Source organism: Berghia stephanieae, chromosome 5, assembly GCF_034508935.2.
Source record: "Berghia stephanieae isolate SIO BIC M18660-M18661 chromosome 5, UCSD_Bste_1.3, whole genome shotgun sequence".
NCBI classification, from domain to species: Eukaryota; Metazoa; Mollusca; class Gastropoda; order Nudibranchia; family Aeolidiidae; genus Berghia; species Berghia stephanieae.
This window is the reverse complement of record NC_088364.1, coordinates 69,327,825-69,337,824: the sequence shown is the minus strand read 5'-3', so window position 1 is coordinate 69,337,824 and position 10,000 is coordinate 69,327,825. Positions and strand designations below refer to the sequence as shown.

Genomic DNA, 10,000 nt, shown 5'->3' with positions numbered 1-10,000 from the left:
TACATATTTTTGTTTGTTTTGTTGTATTGTTTTAAAGTGGTGGTGGTTGAGCTGACGGGGGTGGGAGGATGAAGAGGGGAGGGGGGGGGGTGAGGGAAGGGTAGGTAGATAAATAGATAGATAGATTGATAGATAGATAGATAGATAGATAGATAGACAGACAGACAGACAGACAGACAGACAGACAGACAGACAGACAGACAGACAGACAGACAGACAGACAGATAGATAGATAGATAGATAGATAGATAGATAGATAGATAGATAGATAGATAGATAGATAGATAGATGGATAGATAGATAGACAAATAGATCTATTTTCCCCCATTACTATTAACTTAAACGTTCCAGATTACATTTTTTTAACGAGTCCATTAAAACGGTCAATATTATTTCACCATAAAAATCCAAAACATTTCCAACGGATTTAGATACCCTTGAGCCAAACAGTAGCGATATGGTTGTTCATCATAATATTATATTATTATAAGTTGAATGCCATTTTGATATTATTCTAAACAATAACAAAATGAAGTGTGTATTAGGCCTAATGTATCGTTTTACACGCGGCAGCAGGTGTGTTGTGTGTTGTTACAGGCTTAAGGCGATATAAAATTCATAATAATATATAATTATAATTTATGGCCAAGGGACTTAAACTTAAAAGGGTTTATTATGGGGGAAATAAGCAGGGTATTGTTGATGTCACACGTTTAGGTAAAATACTCAAAACATCCGCCTGCCAAATTTAACATACCTATATACAAAACTGTGTGAAACTTTTAATGTTAATAGTCTGATTAATATAATTTAGTGAGAACTAATCACAAACAGGCTGTCTAAAATTGATAATAATAAAGAGCTGAGTGACGTCAACTTCTTTCCTTCTATAGTCACAAACGCGTAGCCTACTGACAAAATGAAATTGACGTTACTCAGTTCTTTTAAAATTATTTTTAGACAACCTGTTTCTGATTAGCTCTCACTTAATAATCTTAATCAGACTAGAAACAAAAGAAAACAATAAATACGAAACAAAACAAGGAAAGGGGATTAGAATTAGAGTTTGACCAGTAGCCTTATATAGCAAAACAGAAGCATCATAGTATTTATATAATTTTTATCCAATTATAATGGAATACATTCATATGACAAAGATAAAAAGAACAATTTTCGCGACTTTGGGTGTACGGGTGTATTATGCCGTGTGAACAGAATTTTACGACATCAAAACTGTTTCTATTGTTGATCATTCTTTGATCTGGCAATTTCCCCAATAAAAGAAATAGGGAACAAAAAATTGCTATAAAAACGGAGGGGTACCCAACGATTTTTTGATGTTATGATTTTATTGCATGTATCACAGTGTGGTGTGGGGAGAATGTATGGTGAGCCGTTGGAACATCAACACGAAATGTACACCAAAATGGCGGTTATATATTAATTGCGGGTTTATAGCCCGGAGTCAGTGGCGTTCTAGAATGTATGGTGAACCATTTGGAACATCAACGCGAAATGTATACCAAAATGGCGGTTATATATTAATTGCGGGTTTATAGCCCGGAGTCAGTGGCGTTCTAGAATGTATGGTGAGCCGTTGGAACATAAACTAAAAATCTATATTAGTTGCTGGTTTAAAGTCAAAAGACAGTTTCATGTATGTTGTCATCAAATTGTGTGAATTATTGGCGAAAGCCTAAGATTAAATAAACTTTGAAACTTTAATGTTCTAGAACGTACGATGTGACATTGAAACATCAACACAAAATATTTACCAAATAGGCGGTTTTAATATATTAATTGCGGGTTTATCGCTTGGAGACAGTGGTGTTCTAGAATGTATGGTGACGCATTGGATCATCAATTAAAAAAAACAAAACAAAAACAAAACGTTATTCCTGATTAAACATTTATAGTCCAAGACAGTGGTCTTGAGAACACATAAGACGCTGGAACATCCACGAAAAACACACACACACACACACACACACACACACACACAAAGAAAATAAACACACATATACACAAACGCACACACACACAAACATACACTTAAACACATATACACCAAAATGGCTGCCTTATTTTAAATGCCCAGAGACAATGGTCTGCATGCAGAATGTACGGTGACGCGTTGAAACATCAAGTCAAAATACATACCAAAATGGCGGCCATATTAATTGCTGGTTTATAGCCTACAGTCCTCTTTGATTTCATCCATAGGGTAATTCTAGCCGCATTCCGACAATATAAAAAAACAGTTCTTAAAATTTTAGCAGAAAACTCATCCTTCGAATATACATCTATTAAATTGACCTCAAAGTTTGTTTGTTTGGGGTTTTTTTTTTTGTGTTTTTTTTTTTGTTTTATTTTGTTTTGTTTTGTTTTGTTTTTGGGGGGGGGGGGGTTGTTGTTTTTTTTTTGGGTTTTTTTTTTTTTGTTTTGGAAAGATGAGGGTCATTTTAATCAATGAATATTTGAAGGACGAGAAATTTTTTTTAAAAACGTGTTTTTTTTTTTTTTTTTTTTTTTTTTTTTTTTTTTTTTTTTTTGATTGATGTTTTTTTTTTTTCTAAGTACAAAATGAAAATGAATGCGACGTATGTCTTGTGGGGAAAAAGGGGAGAAAAGAACTGAAGAAAATGTAAGGTGAGTGGAAGTTGGGAGCCCGGTGTGCGTGTGTGTGGGGGGGGGGGGGGGGGGGGGGGAGTGTCACAAAGTGCGCACGTAAACCGTATGCTTATGTAGCGCAGTTTGCAACCTTGTTTATGTGTGCTATATTCAAGCTACGACACCGATCAATAACCAAACACAATACGTTGATAAAGGTTTTGAAGCTAAATGAAGATATATTTTATTACAATATAACAAAGATATTATGAGATATGAAGATGAAATGATAGATGTAATAAGTATGAAATCAAATAGATGGATGACAAATTGATGGAGATGTGTGATGATGAATATGATATGAAAGCGATATGAAAATATATAATTAAATCAATTAATTATCAATACTTTACCAAACCGCTACCACATCAGACAATCTCACAGATAGGTTGCAACCATCACAGTCATACAGGCAACTAATAATTGACTAACTAACTAAACACAATCCAGACGTGTAGAAGAAAGCCAAAAGAGTGTTCTTGATATTCAACAAACTGTAAGGTTGTTCTAATATTGTTAATTTGTCTCTTCTTGAAATTGTTCTGGTTTCACAGTATTCATAAACAGATCAATTGTTTCTCAATGTTCTGATATTAAAAAAGCAAATGGTTCTTCACAGGTAACTTATAAAACAGGCAAATGTTCAGTTTCTATTAGTGTCAAGCTATGAGTGTATAGCCTAAAGTTGGCTTGTTAAAGCCCAGCCTCCAACGGCTCATTCACTTTAAAGAAAGAAAATGATTTTGTTATAATATGATAATCATACGAATATAACTCTATCTATATTCGAACTCACTCAATATGTTTACTTTAAATGAGTAAATATTATTTTACTTTAACAAATCAATTTATTAATGTTGATTAATATTGCTTTACTTTGTAGATATGAAATAATAATGCTTTATAGCAAGAAAAGCTTATTTTCTTTACAACAAGAATATATTATACAATTAATTTCATTATCTGATTAATTAATTGAGAATCAAAATTTAAAGTGATATTATGATATTGATATCAAAACACAATCATAATTGTAATCACAACATATTATTCAAAATCTCACCAGAGCCGAACAGATTATTGAAATCACAAATTAAGTCTACACAAGACTTTAATCAAACTCTACACAAGAGTTATAACACAACTTGATTCAGCTCAAACTTTGAGCACCACAAAGTCTACACAAGACTTAAATCACACTCTACACAAGAGTTAACACAAAACGTGTTTCAGCTCGAACTTTGAGCACTACAAAGTCTACACAAGACTTTAATCCAACTCTACACAAGAGTTAAACAAATGAGCCTAAAAGACTCCGCTGTGGTTATCGCTTAGAGACTATGAGCCTAAAAGACTCCGCTGTCTGGTCTCTTTTGAGACAATGAGCCTAAAAGACTCCGCTGAGTGGTCTCTTTTGAGACAATGAGCCTAAAAGACTCCGCTGAGTGGTCTGAAGAAACTGCTCAAAACTCTGGCATTTATAGGCAAAAATCAAGCAAACGAAGCAAAATTCTACCCACACAAACGGATGTTAGTCATATCCGTAAACATCTGAAATTCCTTAAAACTCCCCCAGATTCCATAATCATGGACAACAACAACCCATCCTGATACCGGACATCCTCATATCAAGGATAAATAAATTCGTCAGCCCCATAGTTACGAGATATCAATCAAGCCATACCATAACAAAGTCACTCCCGTAGAATAAAGGGATCCTACTTTGCTTATAAGTTTACGGCGAAAACAAGATTGATGCCTTTCTCACAATAACACCCACACTACGTAGTTTAATTCAAACTTCCGGGCCATAGGTGCATGATCTGATACGACCTGTATCAACAAAAGAAGGGTTGTTCCGGAGGGATTACAATAGCAACAACAACTAATACTACGACGACGTACATCCTGTCGTAAACTGACGCCTACACGGAAGCATTTCGTTACATATCTCCCCCCTAAGACTAAATTTGGTACAACATTTAGTTAGATCATCGAAATGCCTCAAGATCACATCGATCTCGACAATTATTTGGGCTCATGGTTGTCCCTTCCTTCAACAGACAACATCGGCATCACACATCCACACTTCAACTCCACCTTGCCGTGTGTCATGCATTTCGGTGGTTCATGATCCTTGTTTTCGTCAAAACATGGAAGTCGAGGACTCTTAACAGTGGGAGCATGAGTAAATGATCGAATGTCACTTGTCATACTGTCGTTGTTGGAGGAAGCCTGACACTCCGACTTTAACCTAAGCAGTTCAAGCTCTTTCTCCATCAGAGCTTCTTGTCTTTGAGCTCGTGCTCTGCTTATCTCCTCCTCTCCTTTGGCACGTTCTCTCTCCTTCTCTTTTCTCTCTTCATCTTCTTGTAACTGGGCTGTCACCCAAGCACGGAGATCTTCACCCCTTAACTCCAATTTTTCTCCAAGTTTAATTAATCTTTCCACATCCATCTCTAGGTCAATTAATCAAACCAATTCAAATTCAAATAAACAAACTTCAATATGTTTATCAACACTGTTGCCGTAAATGTTACTTTCACGTAGAATAAAGTGGTATTACAAGTAACCTTATTAACGATATGCGGTCAATATAGATCCCAAAACAGATTCAAAACAGGCAATTAATACCGATTCCTACACGGAATTCAACATAGACTCAATATATAGAATCAAAACAAATTTACTACAGGTCCTAACACAAAACCAACGCTTCACCCAGATTCCTACACAGAATCAAAACATTGACTTAATATAGACGTATATTAGAGTCAAAACAACTGATTTAATACAGGTCCTCACACGGAACCAACGCTTCACCCAGATTCCCCACACGGAATCAACACAATAGCTTCACCCAGATTCCTCACACGGAATCAACAAAATAGCTTCACCCAGATTCCCCACACGGAATCATAAAAACTATCTTCACCCAGATTCTTTCTCAGAATCAACAAAATAACTTCACCCAGATTCTTTCTCAGAATCAACAAAATATCTTCACCCAGATTCTTTCTTAGAATCAACAAAATATCTTCACCCAGATTCTCTCTTAGAGTCAACAAAATATCTTCACCCAGATTCTCTCTTAGAATCAACAAAATATCTTCACCCAGATTCTTTCTTAGAATCAACAAAATGTCTTCACCCAGATTCTCTCTCAGAATCAACAAAATATCTTCACCCAGATTCTCTCTTAGAATCAACAAAACATCCTCACCCAGATTCTTTCTTAGAATCAACAAAATATCTTCACCCAGATTCTTTCTTAGAATCAACAAAATGTCTTCACCCAGATTCTCTCTCAGAATCAACAAAATATCTTCACCCAGATTCTCTCTCAGAATCAACAAAATATCTTCACCCAGATTCTTTCTTAGAATCAACAAAATATCTTCACCCAGATTCTTACACAGAATCAACAAAATGTCTTCACCCAGATTCTTCCTTAGAATCAACAAAATATCTTCACCCAGATTCTCTCTTAGAATCAACAAAACATCCTCACCCAGATTCTTTCTTAGAATCAACAAAATATCTTCACCCAGATTCTCTCTTAGAATCAACAAAATATTTCACTCAGATTCTCTCTTAGAATCAACAAAATATCTTCACCCAGATTCTCTCTTAGAATCAACAAAATATCTTCACCCAGATTCTCTCTTAGAATCAACAAAATATCTTCACCCAGATTCTTACACAGAATCAACAAAATATCTTCACCCAGATTCTTACACAGAATCAATACCTTGACTTACTATAGTATGTGCATAGAAAGTCAGAACAAATGATTTAATACAGATCCTCACACGGGACCAACACAATCTTCACTCAGAATCAAATTACCCCAACAACCACCTTCGTTCCATACAACAGGGAGAGGGGGGACAATGGAGGCTTTACAGCGCGAGTACCGCGTGCGCGCTAAGTCAGTGATCCGTATCACGATGACAGATGACTGACAACTTAGAACCGAACAAGTGAAATTTACCAGAATAACTTGTATTACACCTTGCGTATAATGACAGTCTTATAACCATTAAATGGATACCAATTTGCTTTAAGCTCAAAGATAGTATCTATCTCAAGTTTCAAACAACTCCCTAACCTGTCTCAACAATTCTTTGGTCGCGATGTCTCTTGAATGCACAACAATAAGCATCCCACTTCTGACACCAAATTATGTCACAAAGTGCGCACGTAAACCGTATGCTTATGTAGCGCAGTTTGCAACCTTGTTTATGTGTGCTATATTCAAGCTACGACACCGATCAATAACCAAACACAATACGTTGATAAAGGTTTTGAAGCTAAATGAAGATATATTTTATTACAATATAACAAAGATATTATGAGATATGAAGATGAAATGATAGATGTAATAAGTATGAAATCAAATAGATGGATGACAAATTGATGGAGATGTGTGATGATGAATATGATATGAAAGCGATATGAAAATATATAATTAAATCAATTAATTATCAATACTTTACCAAACCGCTACCACATCAGACAATCTCACAGATAGGTTGCAACCATCACAGTCATACAGGCAACTAATAATTGACTAACTAACTAAACACAATCCAGACGTGTAGAAGAAAGCCAAAAGAGTGTTCTTGATATTCAACAAACTGTAAGGTTGTTCTAATATTGTTAATTTGTCTCTTCTTGAAATTGTTCTGGTTTCACAGTATTCATAAACAGATCAATTGTTTCTCAATGTTCTGATATTAAAATAAGCAAATGGTTCTTCACAGGTAACTTATAAAACAGGCAAATGTTCAGTTTCTATTAGTGTCAAGCTATGAGTGTATAGCCTAAAGTTGGCTTGTTAAAGCCCAGCCTCCAACGGCTCATTCACTTTAAAGAAAGAAAATGATTTTGTTATAATATGATAATCATACGAATATAACTCTATCTATATTCGAACTCACTCAATATGTTTACTTTAAATGAGTAAATATTATTTTACTTTAACAAATCAATTTATTAATGTTGATTAATATTGCTTTACTTTGTAGATATGAAATAATAATGCTTTATAGCAAGAAAAGCTTATTTTCTTTACAACAAGAATATATTATACAATTAATTTCATTATCTGATTAATTAATTGAGAATCAAAATTTAAAGTGATATTATGATATTGATATCAAAACACAATCATAATTGTAATCACAACATATTATTCAAAATCTCACCAGAGCCGAACAGATTATTGAAATCACAAATTAAGTCTACACAAGACTTTAATCAAACTCTACACAAGAGTTATAACACAACTTGATTCAGCTCAAACTTTGAGCACCACAAAGTCTACACAAGACTTAAATCACACTCTACACAAGAGTTAACACAAAACGTGTTTCAGCTCGAACTTTGAGCACTACAAAGTCTACACAAGACTTTAATCCAACTCTACACAAGAGTTAAACAAATGAGCCTAAAAGACTCCGCTGTGGTTATCGCTTAGAGACTATGAGCCTAAAAGACTCCGCTGTCTGGTCTCTTTTGAGACAATGAGCCTAAAAGACTCCGCTGAGTGGTCTCTTTTGAGACAATGAGCCTAAAAGACTCCGCTGAGTGGTCTGAAGAAACTGCTCAAAACTCTGGCATTTATAGGCAAAAATCAAGCAAACGAAGCAAAATTCTACCCACACAAACGGATGTTAGTCATATCCGTAAACATCTGAAATTCCTTAAAACTCCCCCAGATTCCATAATCATGGACAACAACAACCCATCCTGATACCGGACATCCTCATATCAAGGATAAATAAATTCGTCAGCCCCATAGTTACGAGATATCAATCAAGCCATACCATAACAAAGTCACTCCCGTAGAATAAAGGGATCCTACTTTGCTTATAAGTTTACGGCGAAAACAAGATTGATGCCTTTCTCACAATAACACCCACACTACGTAGTTTAATTCAAACTTCCGGGCCATAGGTGCATGATCTGATACGACCTGTATCAACAAAAGAAGGGTTGTTCCGGAGGGATTACAATAGCAACAACAACTAATACTACGACGACGTACATCCTGTCGTAAACTGACGCCTACACGGAAGCATTTCGTTACAGGGAGGGAGGGGTGTTGATCCTATAAGATCGAAGATTAGGGGTAAAACGAGGCAGTAGAAGAGGAGGGAGATATGAAAAAACCCAAAAAACAATGGGCTTAGAACTGCTTCTTCTTCTGAGAAGAAAAGGTATCAAGTTAAGGATATCGTTGTGCTGGCTGTGGTATTGCTCGTATTCATGCTATGCATTTAGGTAAAATAGTCAAAAAATCCGCCAGGGGAAACAACGTACCAACACACACACACATAAAAATATGTTTAACCTTAAAAATTGATATAGTCTGATTGATATAATGTAGTGAGAACTAATCATTAAAATGGCTGTCAACATCATTATTTCTGTTGCTTGTATAATAACACGGAGGCGGATAATTTGTTTTTGTTTTTATTTGTCTTTTGGGTTTGGTTTGGTTTGATTTGATTTGATTTGATTTTTTTTTATTTGTTTATTTTTTTAAATTTTTTTTTTTTTGGGGGGGGGGGGGGTAAGGACGTGATAAAATATTTGCAATTGTGCATATATCTGTAAGTGGGCGCAAACGTATAATCATTATCTCATTGGTATAACTACTATTATCATTTTCATCGTTATCACCATCATCATCATCATCATCATCATCATCATCATCACCATCATCATCATCATCATCATCATCACCATCACCATCATCATCATCATCATCATCATCATCATCATCATCATCACCATCACCATCATCATCACCATCACCATCATCATCATCATCACCATCACCATCATCATCATCATCATCATCATCATCATCATCATCATCATCATCACCATCATCATCATCATCATCATCATCATCATCATCATCATCATCATCATCATCATCATCATCATCATCATCATCATCATTATAACTACAATTTACATATTTTTACAATCAATGAATAGCTATATTATTATAGTACCCTTTATTTTAAAAACTACTTTTTATTTAATGTTGACATTCTTTTTCACTTTTTAGTATCTATGCATTGCATTTTCCGTCAAACCAAAAGATCCCAAACATAATAACAAAGTACACATAACACATAATACATAATGTATACGTATCTCCTCCTCCTCCTCCTCCTCCTCCTCCTTCTTCTTCTTCTTCTTCTTCTTCTTCTTCTTCTTCTCTTCTTCTCTCTTCTCTCTCCTCTCCTCCTCCTCTCCCCTCCTCCTCCTCCTCCTCCTCTCCTCCTCCTCCTCCTCCTCTCTCCTCCTC

The 10,000-nt window shown here is 35.2% G+C and overlaps 1 protein-coding gene across 1 annotated transcript in view; it reads right to left on the bottom strand.

Moving 5' to 3' along the window:
- Positions 1-10,000, bottom strand: part of LOC144973510 (uncharacterized) — a 261,680-nt gene that overhangs the window by 138,000 nt on the left and 113,680 nt on the right. The gene's annotated exons all lie outside the window — the stretch shown is intronic.